Genomic DNA, 18632 nt, shown 5'->3' with positions numbered 1-18632 from the left:
CTTTCACCCTTTTACCTTGCACAGGTTCTTCTGTGCATGAGGAACTTCTGGCAGAACTGCAAACCACAGTTTTCAAAGCAACGGTGAAGCTTTTTTTTTTTTTTTTTTTTTAATTGGTATTGTTGTTTCTTTGGGTTTTATGAGGGGTAGATTTTGGGTTTTTTTTTTTCCTATAAGGATGTGAAGTCAGACATTTGGGAGAATAAATTCACCTCACTTCCTGCTGGTTTTGGTGACAGTATTTACAGTGCCATTCCCTGTGTCCTTCTCTTCAAATGTTCCCTCAATAACTAAAGAAGAATAAACTTTGTTTTTTGTGAAAAGCTTGTGTCCGATCTTACTTTGCAGTGAATGGAAAACCAGACAGTTTTCAATAGCAGAGAGTAGAAGCTCCCTCAAAATGCAGCTATTTTTGGCCTGTGAGCAACTTGAACCCAGGAAATGCTGGTTGTATTCCAGGAAGTGAGCCTTCCCTCTGACATCCCTGATGCTGGTGGTAAGACCTGTTTCTGTTAATAAGCAAGCTCACAGTGAGTAGAAGCTGCTGCTAAGTAGTTGTAGTCACAGTCTGATTGATTCCTTGGTCCTGACTCTCCTTGCTTTATACTAGCTTTAGCCTATGAAAGCAGTGCCTACAGGAGATGTTGCTCCTAATTAATCCCAGAATAAATGAGATCAGAGCTCAAAATCTGCTGCAGAGCTGAAAGTGTGAATTTTGGTCACAAAACCCATAGTTGGTCAGGCAGCTTTGTGTTGTGCTGACATGCCCAGCTTTCAGTTGTTTGCAAACACACTGTGCTGGATCTCTCTGTGCTGGTTGAAAAGTTGCATCTTCCATACATTAGCATTGGCTGCACAACTGTTGGGAACAATCTCTTACAGATTGCAGTGTGAAAGCAGTCCTGTGAGTTGAGACAGCCTTGATCAGTGCCTAAGAGATAGCTTCATATGGAGCTGCACAAGCAGAGATGGGAGGATTGGCTTCCAGCAGCAGGACTTCAGCTAAAGCTCGGGGCAGCAGGAGCACCAGCAGGCAGTGTGGTTGCCCTGTGAGCTGACTTGTATCTGTGCCTTAAAACCAGGGACTGATTATGCCTGCCAGACTGCAAGGAGGTGGCACACAGCGTGTGTGGCATCCTGCTGCTGGAACACAGGTTTGCAATCCTCTTCAAGCAGCATCAGTGTAGTTTAGGGACACCCAAAGCAAAAGGGCGAGGTGAGCGTGTCTGCTCGACCATCTCTGGGTGCAGTTTGAACTGTGGGGCAGGTACAAGGGCATGAAACATTTCTAGGAACCCTAAGGAGCATGTAGCAAAATTCTGAGGAACTTTGCCTTAGGCATGACCTCAAGGGAATTTTTCTCCTTAAAAGGTGGAGAATAGGGTTAATTGTGGGGCATCATGTTGGCCAGTGTGGCTTAACAAGTGCAGTCATGGGAGAAATCAGTGTGCTCAAGGGCACATTTAAATTTCTAATCTATGAAGTTTTATATGAAAAATGCAGCTGCTTCTTTATCCCTGTTGGATGTCTGAAGAGATGCTTGTGGGTCACAAAGCTTACCAATTTTTTCCATCAGCTGTGCCTCTCTACCTAGAAAAAAAAAAAATTCCTAGCTTTATAAGTTGCAAGTTTCTTTCCAATTTAGAACATATTTTCCTCTTCTATCATACCCAGTTATATTTGTTTACATTGCTTTTCACTGGGGAGTATCAGTGAACTTCAAGTAAGCAGTTTGGATCCTCTTTTGCTTCCTGGGGAAGAGAGGGAAGAAGAGAGTGGAGTTGGAGCAGGAAGATGGAATGGAAGTGAACAGAACAATCAGTGATTGGTGGGGGTAAGTGCAAAGAAGGTGCAGAAATTCTATGCAAAGTACTGCAAACCAGACAATTTTAGGGCTACAAAGATAAATTAATTCCAGAATAATCTTTTTTAATGCTGACTTTAAACTGCAATAAGCTGTCTTGCAGTCCTGACAACAGTTATTGGCATTTTCCATTGATATCAGTGTTTTCCTCTAGGTCTGGTTGAGAATTACGTTTTCAGATGTTTTACTTCCTGTTGCAAATTCTCAGTTTTAAGTGAATATTAAGCTAAACTAAACTAATTTAACTATACCAATCTCCTTGATGTTGGTGGTGGTGTCTCTCATTTAAGTCAGAGGATTGTCTCAGAGAGAAAACGCTTGAAAAAGAGGCAGGAAGCTTTAAGTTCCCCAAAGGCAGCCTGAAGCTCTGTGTGTCTGGGTGACACTGCTCTGCTGGGGCAGGACTTAGACACAGCAGTGCAGGAAATTATTCCCAGCTTCCCTCTGCTGTGTGGAGTGTGAAGCTTCCCAAGGAAGGCCATTGATTCAGAGAGAGAGAAAAAGGCTCCTTGAGATTAATCACCTATGGATTAGGTGTTCTGCATTAAGAGCTGCAGGAGGCAGGTTGCTGCCCACTTACTCAATGGGCATTTGGGGAGTGTGAGGGTGATTTGCCATGTGGGATGGTTGGTTGTAGATGTTTTCAAGGGCCAATAGAGTTGTTTTTTTTCCTAGAGAAATTAGAAATTGGTGAAGACATTCAATATTTTAACTTATCTTTAGGACATCTGAAAGAGGAGCCTGTACCCTTGGGGAATTGATCTCACCAATGTCATCAGGACTCAGGGTAATGCAAAGCCAGCAGGTAGGATGAGCCAAAGCTTGGATTTAATAAGAAAACTATGAGGAACTGCCTGTGGGACTTTGAGGTTGAGAGCCAGCCCACAGGGATGGGGGACTTGTTCCCTGTGAAAAGATGTGACTCAGGGATGCTGCAGATCACATCTCCCTTTACATCTACTCTGAAGTGTGCCAGGGTCCTGGGAAAAGCTGCACTGGCTTCCAGAGGTGTGGACCTGGTTGGTTCCTGTGGCCAACCTAGCAGGCAAAAAGGTCATGGGAAACAATACTTAATTTGGGACACTATTAGATGATCTCCAAGTAAATAACTCTATGGAATGCAGTCAGACTGCTGTTCTCGAGCTCCATCATGGCTCTGAACCATGAGTTTTGCTGAACAGCACTGACTACAGATGAAAGTCCTCTGATCAACTCTGGAGTATATTAACCAGAACCCATAATATGCTTTTTCTAATCACTACAGTGTCACAGTGGTAACATGCATATGTTGATTTGGAGCACTGTAATCATTAGTAATGGGCTCCACATTAATAATTATTTATCATCTGGTTGTTTTTCAGTTCTGTCTTTCTGAAGCCAAATAAATTAGGACAGAAGTTCATTGCAGCAGCAAAGTCAAACACAGAAAGACTAAAGATTGCTGAATTCCGTATTTTCTGCAGTCTTCCCTTACTCCCCCAGTTCTGAAAATAGACTTTTATTTTCAGCAGATTCCCGTTGTGGGTAGAAAAATGATCTGCTTCAACATTTATTTTGATTTTTTGCATTAACTTTGTGTAACCCACAGGCTTTTGGAGATGTACTTTTAAGTAATTCACTTTTTCTCAAATGTTTTTAAGTTATAAGGTTCACATCATCGCATCTGACCATTTCCCAAGCTGGAGTGGATGTGGGGAAAGGGTCCTGTCATCTTCTGAGACAGTAGGACAGCTAAAATTTGTGTAGTTGCCAGTCCAACACAGACATTTGGCCAGTGTTTACCTTAAATACATATTCAGCTGAATGTTTTGGTTTATGTACAGCATGGGGGAGCTCAAACAGATATAGGTATACATCCAGTTCTCCAGAAAGGCATTTAGTGGCCTTCTTGTTGTTTTTGTCTGCCTGCCCACCTCCCACCTATATCTGCCCTGCTCATGTTGAGGATGTAAAATGTCACACTGACAGTTCAAGTGCAGCAAAACAGCAAACAAATGTGAGTAATGAGAAATCTCTATCTGAGGCTGCCCCACCTGCCATCAGTGGGAAAACATGGTCCAAGAGAGAGTTTGCTGTACTGTCTCTGCCCCTGGAAGACCCATGAAGATGGATGCAACCCTCTGCCATTACCAATCTTAGCCATTTTAAATTCCTGCCTTAGGAGTAGAGCTCTGTGCGTATGGACAGGTGTGTGCCATTACCTGGAAGAGCTGTGGGCTTGGGGGGACATAATTCCAATCTTCTGATGGAACTCTATTTCCCCTCATAATATAAGTTCAGGAATCACAGGATACACTACTTGTTTTCTTTTGCTCATATCTAAATTGTCTCCAGATCCTCAGGCTGAGGATGAATTCCAGTTTAATACCTTGTTATACATATGTGACAGTGGCATAAGAGTGCTACATTATATCTCTGGACACAATTACTTTCTAATTTCAGCTTTTTTGTATTTTTCTATTTGTAAGCATGCAAGACACCACCTCTGTGGTCAGAGCTGTTTCACCCACAATATCATTTCTTTGACCAGCATGTCATAAGGACAGTAAAAGAACAGTGGCTTTGGCAGCTGTTTCACACAGCAAGTGGCATTGTTGCTGTTTTGAGCATGTTTCTGTAGGGCAAAGGTATGTAAAATGTCAGAATTTTCAAAAGGTCTAAGTGATGTGAAGTGCCTTATGTTCTCAGCACCCAACACCAAACAGGTTAAGGATCTTGTTGAGGTGACACTGTTGAGAAGCTGAACTTTTACAGGGAATTGCATTATCAAGATAACATCAGTTATACAAAAATAATAAAGTCATCAATTATGTTGTCATTCGCTTGACCATCATAAAACCTTAATTAGTAAAGACAAGAAACAATGTGGGGCTGGAGATCTGATAGAAGCAAATACCAGACTGATTCACAAAATTAGGACAGCTTGTTTGCAGCAGGTGCGAACTTGGATGGCAGAAGCACAGCAGAGCAGGACACGCACCTCTTCCCTAGAAATGTTTTCCCGAACTTGACTGCAACTTCGTCCACTGTGGAAATATTTCCAAGCGCTTCTGATATGACTGGCCAGCAGGCACCGCTCTAAGATCAGCAATTGCTTGGCTGCTGTGGCATTTGACAAAGAGCTCGTCTCAATCCCTTCCAGTTTCCTTTTATGGGGAATGGTGTCCTCATGGCTCAAGGCACCAGTCTGGAGTGTATTCACCTGCTCCTTGACATAGGGAAGGGGTTGCCACAAGATTTACACTTGGTTACTGCAGGCAATTCTTGGACTTCTGGATTTCAGGATACATAGAGATAGCCAGGAAGCATTGCTGGCAGGTAATGGACAGGAGGGAGGTAATTTTAACAGATGATTATTTAATGCTCTGTGCTTGGAGGTTTCTGGAGGAGCTACCTGCAAAGAACTAGAAAAACAGATTTCCTGGGGAAAGGCTTCTGCTTCCTGAATGGGATTTTAGCCCCTGAAGTACTCAGTGACTTGCAACTAAATGCCCTTGTGCAAACAAACGTTGTCTGGTGCAAACAAACATAGTCTGTATACTCCTCAGCCACATCTAGACAGGACCTGTTCAACTGCACTTCTTTCAATACAGCTGCAACACCCCCTGCCCCCCTGCCCTTCCCTCCATCCTCTGGTCACACAGGTTTTGATCCCAGGCTATTAAGCAGTGCAAAGGCTGAATTTTGCAGACTAGCTCTAATTAAACCTCCCATCTGCAGGGGTAGTTTAAACAGGTACAGCTCGAATGGACTGAATGTTTTCTTTACTGCCTTCTGGGCTTAGACCAGAGCAGGGATCCTACTGCCTCCTTGGAACAGGTAGGGGAGGGAGCTGTAGGGAGAGGGCAGAGAAGAGACAGCTTTGTCACCATTTGAGTGACCTTTCTGCTTTTTGGACTGAAGTGGGACCATTTCCTCTGTGTGCTGACATTTGCTCCAGCCCTGTCCTTCTGTCGCTTTCTTCATCTCCGCTTCACTTTGTAATTGCCTTTTGTTTTACTGGTTTACTCCACCCATCCCCATGCTCCTTCCCTTCAACTTCTCCTCTCCAGGGATTCCTCTGCATGAATCTGGCCAACACAGCAGGCAGAGAAAGGACATCCATTGATCTGCTTTTATTACCCAGTTCTCCTCCTTCCTGTATGTTTGGTCTGTCTTTGAGATCTCAGGCCACTTAAGGTCTCTTTGAGAAGGAAAAAAAGAGGTATGAGGATCTCTTTATTTTTTTTCCTCTTCTTCTTGCTCTGCAGATCTCCTGGGCTACTCAGAGTTTGACCTCTGTGGATTCTCACACCCTGTCTGGAGCTGCAGGAAAATCAACTCTTGAATAGCACATAATTTCTTACTGATATTTTGTGCGTCATTTTGTTACTGTGTTTATGCAGTTGTTGCTTGCAAACAGCACGTTGTGAGTTTGGCTCCATCTCCTCTCCCCTCTCCTCTTATCCACCCCGTTCTTGCCCTCTTGTCTTTGTTTGGCCCCAGTTTTGTCATGATCTAGACAGACAGGAGACTTCTAGGCTCCAGAAGACCTGCATTGCTAATGTAAGAAAACAAGTGGAAAAACGCTTAATCTTTTTCCATTGGACTGAAATCCTACAGGCTCCTTAATCTATTGCAAAGTCACATAAAGGGCATAGGCAGCAATTTTTTCTTTGGCAGTCTTCTTTAAGGGGGGCTGGGGTGGAGCAGAGACAATTCAGTTGGTAAATCAAGAAACCAAGAGGTAGGATTCCTGATTTCTGCTCTTGGAAATCTTTTGCCACTTGTTGGCTGTCTCACTCAGAGCTTGTAATTTTTTTTTTTTTTTGTCAAAGTTTACCTAGCTGTTAAAGAATAGCTGTTGCACTTGCCTGCAGGAGGTGATTATGGAAAAGGTAACATTTCCCTTAATGGCTCAGCTGCGGTCAATTTAATTTGCAGTTTGTTATGAAATGGTAGGTATTGTTTTACCTCTCTTCATCCCCAGGCTGGGAGAACAGGCACAGAGAGTTCCAGAGATAAATGGTGAGCTAAATAATTACAGGCCTGGCTCCCAGGGATGGTTTGAGGATTAATGGTGTTTGTACAGCACTTCAAGATCCTTAGCTGAAATCTGCTTTGAACTCTGGGGCATTTCAGGCTGCAGGTGATGGGTACCCCCAGGCTCTGGCAGAGGCCAGTGCTCAGAGTCTATCACATCTTTTGAAGCAGACATGCAGCTCCAGGGATGTGGCTGGCCAGGCTTGTAAGGGACATTTATTGTAATTCTGAAGAGTGCTCCTATGTAGAATGGGAAGGTGACAGGGAGGACCTGTCCCTTCAGGCTCATTTCTTTTAAGGAGATGAGGCTGCTTGAAAGAGGGACTTGAGGACAAACACATCCAGTGAAGGTTTCTCTAGCCATCTTTCTGGTTTTTCTGCTGATTAGCAGCGTCCCAGCTGGTAAGAAGAAGTCAGTGCTCAGCTGTCAGGGATATAAGAAGCAAACAGCTTGAGCTGCCTTCTGATGCCAGCCAGAGCTTCCTTGGTCTTTTCTCCTCAGGACCCCATGGGTTTGCATTAAGCCAGAACACTGCATTTCAAGTCTTTGGGGCTAATATTCCATGAATAACCATAACTTCTCTAGGCTGGGACATTTTCTGTCATTATCACAAATGAGGAAACTTTTCTGTCAGATGTCTGCAAAGTGCCAGTCTAGCTTTTACAGCCCTAGAAGGAAGCGCTGAGAGCATTGCTTTCTAATCTTGCAGCAGAGGTTTTCAAAGGGGAGGCTGTTCAGTGAGAAGCAGTGGAAGATTAAAATGGATCCAGCCAGTTTGCACTTGTTTGACTACAGAAGCAGCCATCAAGGGCCAGGCACTTGAGGAAAGTTCTCCCTATTCTGTGGGAGGAGCACATGCATTTGGGAAGGTCCTTGAGTGCAGCAGCCACCGAAGGTGCTTTCCAATCTTTCCCTGCGTGTCAGGAGTCCCTCAGGGTGGTGCAGGCAGTTCAGTGCTGCCAGCACGGTCCTTAGCAGCAGCTGGTGGTGCTGTGTGACAGGGCTCTTGTGGCACTGAGGTACAGGGACTGCCAGGGGACTGACTGTGTCCCTGCAGTGACCGTGGGGAAATGGGACAGGACATGTCACGGCTGGGGAGTCTGCACTGAACAGATGCAGTAAGTCCATCCCAAATCCTTTGCTACTTATCTCATAATGAGAAAGAGGGGAGAACAGCTCATCTTTTGCAGTCAGGGACCTCACCAGTGTTATTATTGTTCATCTAGTTGTGGAGAATATGGTGGGGAACAGATATGTCATCTGATCTTTGTCAACCCTTTTGTTTTTCTTCTCTTATAAAGTTTTGAGTCCTGGTTACAGGCAATGCAAATAAAAGTATCAGTTCCCACCACCCTGCCTCCAGAGAGCAGCACACTGGAGAGGAATGAAAGGCCATGGGAATACTAAGCATTATTTTATTATGGAGACAGAGTGGGGACAGAGGAGGAACACAAAGAAAACACTGTGATAAGGCCACACACACGGTGCTTATGTTGGGGAGAACAAACCCAGAGAGACTTCAAGAGACAAAGAGATAGGAGAAGAGGAAGAAACATGGAAACAGGATACTGAGCAAGACAGGCAAAGAATGACAGAGCCACCTTCTTCCAGTTTATCCAGAGAGTGGCAGGAGCAGACTTGGGGCTCTTCATCTGTGAAAAAACCAGTATTCTGCACACCATTCTCCCATTTTCCTGAAATCTCTGCTTTTGCTCCTCCAGGCAACCATTAATCTAATATTAAGCCCCTTAACCTCTCTAATTGTTCCCTTTCAGTGTCAGCTGGTTTCCTATTAACCTTTCAATCTCTCAGTAATGCAGTTACTTCTGACTCCAGCCAGACTCAGCTCTAAAGCTTTACCTCCGGCAGTGAATTTTCCAAGCTTTCACTTTTTTTTTTTCCTCTTTCTTTTTGGTAATGATTATTACTGCTGTTAAGAAGCCAGTTTGAACCAGCCTCTAAGTGCACGAGGCTGAACCAGTTGGAGTCTATAAATAGCCCTTCACTAACCTTGTACCTTATTTCATTAGGTTGATTGGCTTCCCTCTCTCCACTTCATTGCACTTCTATCTCTCTCCCCTCTCCATTATTGATGCTGGCTCTTTTGTTACTGAGACACCTGCTTGCTGGTAGCAGGGTGGATCAGCCCTAGGTTTTTCCCTCCTGAACAAAATATTGTTGTCACTGGAGAAGCATCTTTGGAGTTTTGTGGCAGAGGGAAGGCAGAGGGTGAGGCAGGTCTGAGACAGCAAGTCAGAAAGTGTCTGTGCTGTGCAATAGGAAAATTGTGTGCCTGAGCACCAGGGAGAGAGTTTGCCACCCACAGGCTGCTGGGTTTCTCCCGTGACACACAACGTGATTATACTTGAGTGCAGCCTCCTGTGTGAACCCCACTGCACTCTGTCAAAGCCAAGGCATGTGCCCAAGGACAAATGGTGCTGCAGTTCAAATCAAGCAGATGTACAGATCCCAGAACTGTCTGCTGTTCCTGAGACCAGTCCTTTGGCCATTTTGACATCATTAGTCAATTTACTACTGCTGCTTGACCCTGCAACCTGGCAGAGCATAGTTTGCTTCTTTGCTTCATGTCTCAGCTCAAAAGCATTTCCATGCTGTGCCTCCATAATTCACCTGCTTCTTCTAGTGCTAATAAAGTTCCTGGGCTCTGCTCAGACATGGTGCTTCTCCTTAAAACCTACTCTTTTCTGTTTTTTTTTTTTTTTTTTTTTTTGTAAAATACATTGAATGTTTGCACCAAAGATGAATTAAGCAATTGCATAAGCTGACCTGGAATGTCTGGGGCCAGTGTAAATCACAGCTCAACTTCACAAGTCTGTGTCTGAGTGGCACTTGCAAACTGCTCGTGTGCAGCAATGCAGTGGGGCAGAGCATCTGCCAATGCTTCACAAGTTCTGGGGGTGCTGCTGCAGTAGCGTAACAGGTTTTGTTTGGTGGATTCAGCAACAGTCATGGTTTCTACAGGTGGGGAAGCACCATCCCAATGCAGAAGAGCTGGGATGGAGGATCCAGTCCATTTTGCTCCCTGAAGAAAGGCAAGTTCTTTCCCTGTGAAGCCTCCTTTTTCCCCAAAGAGAGAGACTAAGAGGAAACTTTTCCAATCTGTGCTTAGGCTGACGTTTGCAACCTTTTGCTTCAGCTCAGAGGAAGGATTTGTGCGTCTAAAAGCTTTTCTGTTTTTTCTAGCTGTATCATTTGTCTAACACCAGCTGTTACCTTTCCCTGAGAGTCCTGCCTCAAAGTCAACAGCAACTTACCAAAATAATGGGACCCATTCTCTTCTGCTCTCTGTACAGCTCTGTGTGTTCCTACTTGCTCACTTACTGCTATTACTTGTTGTTGGAAGGGCAGATTCTGGCAGCAACAAGCCTTTGTCTTATTTTCTGGCAAACAACCTCGGTCTGCAACAAGGCAGGAAAGGCAAACAGTGAAGAAATGAGAGCTGGTAAAACTAGGGTTAGAGGAGAAGGATAACTTCTGGCAGCTTCATTTTTTAAGTTTGATGGGGGAAAGGTTTCGTAAAAGCACCACATGTATGGAAAAAACATGCCCTCCATCCCCTCCAGAGCAGCTGGCATTCACACCTGTTTAATAATACAGGTTCTCCAGAGTGGCTGTGTGCTCACTTTCCATTGCCCACAACCTCCTTGTCTTCATGTTTATCCTTCTAAACTCCTGTGTCTTGGTTTTGCTCCTGTGTTTTTTAGGTACCCAGGTTTCAGCAGGACAAAGGAGCCTCCCTGGGGCTGCAGCAGGGCCCTGAGGTGGTCACTGGGGCAAGGCCTCCCTCCCTCCTGTCTGTCAGCCCTCCCGGTGACAATTTTGGTTGCTGTGAGTTATGGAGGGAGCTTGGGAAACTCTTCATGTCAGGGCTCTGAGTGCCTCATGGTGAGAGGGTTTATGGCTGAGTCAGACCCTGGCTGTGCTTATGGAGGCCTGGGCTCAGGCCAGGATGTTGCCCAGGACTGATGGCAGAAAGAGGGTCCCAGAGGCCTCTGTGGTCCCTGAGGGCGGTGAGCTCCCTCCTAACAGGCCCCAGCACAACAAGGGGCACAACCTGGCCCTAGAGGAGAACCGGGGCTCAGTCGAGCTGGGTTCCACTCTGCCCCACATACTGCTCACATACTGCCATGGTCTGGGGGCTGTCAGAGCCCCTTTGAGATGTCCTGGCCCACCTGCCCTTCATGGAGGGCCCCTTGCTGCCTTTGGGAAGCTCAGAGCCCATGGAAAGGCTGCTTGCTCTGCTGCTGGTGAGCACATAGCAGGCACTGGGCTGTGCCTGGCTGTGGGGAAAGGGGAGCACGAGTGACCTGAGGCAGCAGAGCCTGGCAGGATGGGACTGTGTGCTGCAGGGACATCTCTCTGTCCCACCTGCTGGAAAAGCTGCCTGTCAGTGAAGGTGATGCAGAGTCCTGTGGAGCAGAACATGTGTTCAAAGGAGAAGCTGATGGCAGAGGTGATGCCTGTGGCAGAGCTACCCCTGCTTTTTTATCTATATTATGACAGGTGAATGGTATCAGACCCATCGTTAGCTACAATCCAATTGCCCATTTTGCCTGGTCTCTATGGCCAGTCCCATCTATTCCCCTTCCCTTGGGAAGCTTCCTAAATATTTATCCCAGTGATCAATCATATGACCCCACTGTAGCAATGTGATACGGCTTTAGCTGTGCTAATCAGCTTAGCTTGGGCCCCTGACCCCTGTCATCTTATTTTAGGAAAAAACTTTACACAGTGCCTGGTAAGGGCTGTTCAGTCCAGAGGATTTAAATCCAAAGTGAGAAATAGCAACACAGACTTTTGCTTTTTTGTTTTGTAGCCAGAACTCCATTTACCATTATTCTGATTTGTCATTTCTCTAGGAGGAGCTGAGCTTTGAATAATACACAAAGACTGCAATTTCATGATAAAATACATGACTCTTGACTGTTAACAAAAAAGCTCCCCAAATAGTAAAGGTTGAGTGCTTTGGCTGAAGCATTTAAGAGATGTTCAGCCATCCAAATGGAGTAGGACACTGAATCCATTTCCTCCTTTCTCCTTCCAACTTTAAATGAGGCCCTTTAAAGCAAAATGGGCTCTAGAGAGTAGTGTCTGGAGTAGGGGACTGAAAATATGTGCCCTGAACCTCAGGGGGTTTTGGGAGGAATACATCAGAGGACAGATGGACCCAAAGATAAATATATTCTTGAAGTGTTTTTTTTTCTCCACAGGGATGTCTCAACTCCAAAAGCAGCAGCAGCAGCAGCCAGAGGTGAATTAGCAGCCAAAAGCAGCCAAGATCTCAGCTCATCAACTGCTCATCCTGGTGGGAGAAAGGGTGCTGAAAGCTAAGCCTCTTTCCAATGCTCCAGGAGTGTAGCACAAGCCCTACAGACATTATATGAAAATATGAGCTACATCATATCTGTAGAAACTTGTTTTATTAGAGACATGACTACTAACAACCTTCTCTGCATAATCTCTGGAGGAAACAGACTGGCTTTGTAAGGCAGAGACAGATGAGAATAAACTATACTTGGATAAAAGAACAACTGGAAATATGTTGTGTAAGAGGAGGGTCTGGCAGAAACTGAGCACTTTCCAAAGCCTGAGAACTCCTACCAGTGGTAACTCCTGTCATTTCTGATGGCAAACATCCCATGGGCTGCCAGGGCAGGGAATGTCTCCAGACCCGCCTGAGGGCTTTCCCAGTCCAGCTGCTGCAGCAGCCTCCTCTCCCAGGCTTCTGAAACACCATCTGGATGCAACAAGAGGATCTTCAAACTCCTGTTTGCCACATCTTCAGCCCTTCCCCCACCCTATGAGGCATGTCTTTGAGTGAGGTCATCATCCTGCTTTCTCAGCAGGTGAAAATATCCTCCTTTTTAGCATCCCAAGGAAGACAAGGCAACTCCTGAGGTGTAATAGCAGACTTTGAACATCCTCAAGGCTTTTGAACCTGTATTGTCCTCTTGACACCCATGACTTGAACATATTCTGGAACTGATTAACTTGACTGCTTCAGTCTCTGGAAGGCAATGTTCTTTCTGCAGTTAAATATTTACTTATCATTGCACATGGACCAGGCATTACAGGAGCCTGAGCAACATTTGCATTTTCTCCCCATAAACTGAAAAAGCAGCATCCTCCATTATTTCAGTGCTGCCACTCTCATCCATCATGGTAGTCCAGTTATGTCCTGTTCAACCTAGCCACCTTAGCTTCAGCAACATTCTTAAACCATGAGATTTGTAGCCCACACCATGGGGAGGCCACATTGCACATCCAAAATATTCCTTGGTTCCAAAATACATCCTCAGACAGCAACATGAATCCTATTTCTGAAAATCCTGTGTCTTTAGCACTTGCAAGCACTTTTGCATAACATTGCTTGGGGAGAAGTTCAGCTCTCCCCTACCCAGTCATCCACTGGCAGAAGGACTTTTACAATAGAAATAATTTCTATCTTAGGCAGCACCACAGTAAAGTGGTAAAAATGAAAAAACTTGAAGCATTGGTAAGGGCTTTTAGAAATACTGGGGTGTTCCCATCTTCCTTCCAGTTCCTACTGCTGTAAATGCCGGGGTGGGTACCTCTGACATGCCAATATACCCAAGAGGAACATATCACCCCTCTCTGCTGCTCCATTCTGACCACAGCAGCCAGGGAGAGCTGTTTGCCAGCCCCAGGACTGGATCTGGCCCCCGGGACACCAGCAGGCTGGCACTTTGGTGCCAGGTTGGCTGGATCTTTGCAGGGAGTGAGGAGAAGCTGGGAGGTGTTTTGGCTCTGCTCAGGGCTGAGTAAACAGAGCAGCTCTTGCCTGGGAATAGGTGCTGTCCCTGAGCACACTGGTGATGCAATGACGTCCCTGTTGCTCCTCCTGGCAGGGGCAGTCTCCTGTTTCCTCTGGTTCAGGCAGAGACTCCTTTCTTTTTTGTTTTCCCACCCCCTTGGCACCTGACAGTTAGCTTACCATTTCAGTCACCAATGACAGCAACCAAAAAATAATACTACTGTACTCAGTTAATCCATAGGAAAATCCCACATCGGCACACAAAAGGTGGAGACAGCGCTCACGCATTTTCCCCTAAGGGCCTTAGGCAATGGAAATTTTCTCAAGCTCCATTCATTAACGGAATAGATGAACAGTTATGTAAGGTCACATGAGGGAAGTGGTTGGTCTTTGGTCAATGAAAGAGTTAGTCACACATCATTGAGCTGGATGGCCCTGGGAGGAATTGTGGAGCCACCCTTTGCATGTTCAAGGACTGAAGAGGGAGAACTTTAGCTATAATTCTTCACTATGCCCTGAGCTTGGGCACCACCTTTACAGACCTGGCATTGCAGGAGGCATGTGGTGCTGCTGAGCAAAAAAGAAGGGATTTGAGGTCTCTTGAGATCCTCCACACTTTCCTCCTCCCAGATCACTCAATCATCCTCTGAAGGAATTAAGAAACTACCTGATGATCTGGAGGTGCCAGTGTGCAGTTGTGCATCCTCCCAGCCAGTCTGTTCTTGACTGGGTACTCAGAGGGTAAAGAACATGATACAATTCAGCAGTCACAGGGCAGACAGAATCTGTATGAGGGCTCTCAGGAACCACTAGAACATTACCAGGACTTTCAGCTGGGGGAGGATTTTCAAGGATGTCCTCTGGAACCTGTCCATTACTGAAGTGGTCTGGACTTTCTCTCTCCCTCTTTGAACCAACGATGATGCCATCATACAGAATTTCCATGGGATTGACTGTAGGAGAGAAGATAGGGCACTGACTGGCATCCAGACTTCAGTACTCAGTTAAACAGGGTCTGAAATAATATTCTTCCACTTCTCACCAGCTCTCATCCTTGTCCTAGGCAGCCCAGTCAAGAGTCCTTCAGACCTCTGAATTTGGATCATCTTGGCCCTTGGCTCTTCTGCTTTGGGTCTCACAGCTCTGACTTTTAGACAAGGATGTCTTGCAGACAAGACAAACCAGCTTTGTTTGCTCATTTGCTCTAATCTCTGGATGTTGAGTGACCAGCTTCAACCTGCTAGTGTACTTTCACCTTGCAGCCAATCTCTTGAAGGTCATTTCAGACCACTGGAGAGGCAGAGGGACAAAGCTTGGCTGGCAGCCTCCACAGGACATGGAGCAGCAGTCACCTGGCACCAGCCATCAGCAGGACTCACAGCCTGATGAGTGCAGAGGGCGGAGGAAACTCGTGTCGGGCAGGTGGGGAGAATGTGGGTGCCAGGTTGTGCCTGTACCGTGATCCCATCCCTGAGGGCTGGTAACGAGCTGTAACTGTGTAAACCAAAGTGCCTCCCACATTTGCTGAGTGCTGAGGCTGTGAAGCCCTGCCAGGAGGACACCTTAACCCACCCGGGAGGGGCTGCGGCGTAGATCCGGCCCTCAGGAGAAGCCCAGCTGTCTCCCTGAGCAGGTGGCTTCCAGGAAGAGCCACATTCCTGACCGTGAGGAGCTGAAGGGACCGTGTATGGGATATGCCTTAAAATAGACAGAGATAGAGGAGCAGAATTCGGGTCCCAGGCAATGTGGACTCGATGGCATCTCAGGCGCTTGGTCAGGAAGGGAAGTGCTGCTGAAACTGCAGCCGCCTCAGCCTTGGCTGCAAGTGTGTCTGATAACCTTAGGGCTGCTTTCACTCAAGGAAAGGATTCTGGTTGAGATTTTTGGGGTTTTCCAGCCTAATTCCATCCTACTTTATTGTTTTCTGGTTTTCTAAAAGCCAAGCTGAGCTGAAACAGATTTCCCTTTTCCCAAATGTTTGAGATATTGTGGAAAGAGGTCTACCTTATATTTAGAGAAAAGGTTTAAATCTCTAACATTTAAAATAATTGCTAATTTTCTAGGGGAAAGGAAGCCCTTTTTGAAATATTTCATTTCAGTAACCTTAAAATGGTCTTTTTAGAACCATCTTACTATATCTAGCCTTCTGGCTTTTAACAAATATATATTATATTAACAACTAAGTATTGTACATCTGTAGTAATTTTCTTAAAAAATATCTAAATGTTATAATACCTAGAAAAGGGATTCCCTCAGCAGTATTTCAAGCTGACACATTCTTTGAAAACATCTTTTCTCCAAAAATTATCTGGTTCTGAGGAACCAGTAGTACATTGAGAAAAGTTTGGTGAAAAGTTTCCAGCAAATTGTCCTGAAGCATGTATGTTTTCACTGTAAAGCATTTCCTGGCCATTTGCAAGCCAAGCAGTGATGGCTTGAAAGACAGAGCTTCTTGATGGCAGCTGGAAAATGCAATGAGATGAATTTTGGCTTCCATTCACTCTTGCTGCATAGTTTGGCTTTGCTCTTTGAAATAGCGGCTGTATGTTCCCCTTTGAAAAAATTCACCACAGTATCAGATGTTTTGGTAAAATTCTCTGAGCCTGCAGAGTTCTGAGAGCTGTTGGGACAGCGCACTTCGGGTAACAGGACCCCAGAACTGCTCAGGGCACAACATCAGTGAGCAGGAGGAGAAATGGGTTTTTCCTTATTGCCCACCTGCTGCTTGGCTCTCTCCCTGGCACAGCCTTGCAGCGTCTGCTGGAACGTGTGGCACCCGGAGACCATGTGAGTTAATTATTAAACAAAATGGAATCATTATGCCCTGTGCCACTGCTGTTCCTCACATAAATCTGCTGCACAGTAGAAAAACGATCCCGTGCAATGAGAACAAAGAAACCTTTTCAGGATGAGCACATTTTCCTCTGCTGGAGAGCTGCTCTCCCTTCACCTCCCTGGAAGAGTGATGCATTTGGTCTCTATAAAGGTGGGGGATTTTGGAAAGACAGATGAAAGTGACACAGAGCCTCAGGGTACTGATTTCCATTAACAATCTCCCCAGCTGTTAGCCTAGGTCTGGAGCCATTTCCTTTCAGAAAATACATTTCTACTAGCAACATTTCAGGAAGGAAAGGAAGGAAATCTTTACGAGTTACCTTTGGCATTTCAAGGCTAGCACAATTTCCACTGAGCTTCCCTTGAACTTCTAGATGAAATATTGACTCCTGGACACAGTGCAGAGGCCCTGGCAGGCTGTCAACCAGGAACACAATTAAGAAGACAGTCTCTGGTGAGATAGCATCCAGTACTTTAAAAAGCATCTGTGAATAGTTTCACTTGACTGACATACAGGAAAAAATGAAGACTTACAGGTGAGATCCCCAGATGCCAGCCACCCAGGGAAGGGTCCCCTTAGCTGAAATAGCCAGTCATCTCAGCCCTGGGAGGGGACAGAAGAGAGCCAGTCTGGCTTCTCTGCTGTGAAGCCTTTCTGAAGCTTTTTCTCTTACACAGAGGTGAAAGGGTCTCTCCTCTGTGGCTGCTCAGCCTGGCAGACGTGGGAGGCCCATGAAGGGCATGTGCTGTGGTAAAAAGGGTGCATGGGCTGAGACCCCAGCAGATGGGGGTTCACCAGCTGCAGAAGTGCCCTGCCTGAGGGGTAGAAGCTGAGATACTGACAGAGGGTGGGTCAGGCCACGGGTCTCAGGGTATTTTAAATATTTGTCTTGTGTCCATCATGTCCAGCTACCATGTGGAGACAGATGCTCAAGTCTCTGCCTTTCACCACTCAGCATAGTGGCCCTGTGGCTGGAAGTAAATAGATGGGCAACAGTGGCTGTTTCCCTGGGGATTTAATTCCTGAGGATCTGTGCTCCAAGCACTTCTGCAGGCAGCCTGAGTACTTGACACTGGTGTTTTGTTGCCCCTGACTTTGCTGGCCAGTGCCAAGCTGAGTTGGTTCTTTGCTGCCCTCTCAAAGGGGGCAAAGGTTTTGGAAGGAGTCCCTCCGCTTTGCCACATGCTATAATAGCAGAGAAAGAGAACATAGAGGTCATGTGGCCTAGGCAAAGCCCAAAAGCAAAGGGACTGGCAAGGCTGGCCATGGCAGCCAGGACTCCTGCCTCCTGGGAGGCAGCCACTGGCTTGTAACACTACTTCTCTGAATGTTGTTTAAAGGGACAACAGAGAGCACACGCCTGCTCCTGCTGGGCTCAGTCAGTTGTGTTTGTGGTGGCTTTTGCTTTTCTTCAAGAGTTTACCTTGGCTCTTTCCCTACTGCTTCACTGGCACCCTGTGAAAGGACTGCAGTGACCCTTGTCCCCTGGATGCAGAAGGAGTGCCTGGAATGGACTGAGGAGTCAAGAAATGTGCATGCTCCATGCTGGCTAGCTGTGTTTTGCAGGCCTGCTGATGCCCAACCACAGCTGGATGTGAGATGTGTGATGAGTGTGTCTCACTCCCTGTCATGTACCACACACCACAGCAGTGCTGTGCTGTGGTCACCTCCTGTGGTGACCCCAGGGGCTGCACACAGCTGCCCAGCCTGCCCTGTAACCTCTTGGCTGTGATGTGGTGCTGGGTATCTCTGCATTCCTGATGTATCTCTTTGAGGAGGCACCTGCTCACACCTCCAGAGTCACGCAGCAAACACTGCCTTTGCTTCTGGGGTGCAGTGCTGTGTCAGAGGCCTGTGGTATCCTGCCAAGATCAAAGTTCAGCAGGCTGCTAAGGGAAAGGAAAGTCTGTGAGTAAAGGGCACCTGGCACTCCAGGATCCATTTTATCACCAGCTCTCCTTCACTCTGCTCCCTGTCCCCTCCTCCAGACAGTATCACAGGGAAATGGTATGAAGGCGCCCATTTCTGCAAAGACCGGGGAAAGCCTTGACATGACTAAAAGGCACAGCCGAAAGCCTGACCTGCTTCATTCATTCCTTCCTGAAGCAAGCAA

The sequence above is a fragment of the Melospiza melodia genome, chromosome 2 (genome assembly GCF_035770615.1).
Source record: "Melospiza melodia melodia isolate bMelMel2 chromosome 2, bMelMel2.pri, whole genome shotgun sequence".
Taxonomy (NCBI): Eukaryota; Metazoa; Chordata; class Aves; order Passeriformes; family Passerellidae; genus Melospiza; species Melospiza melodia.
The sequence above is the reverse complement of the archived record's forward strand: the minus strand, read 5'-3'. Positions refer to the sequence as shown.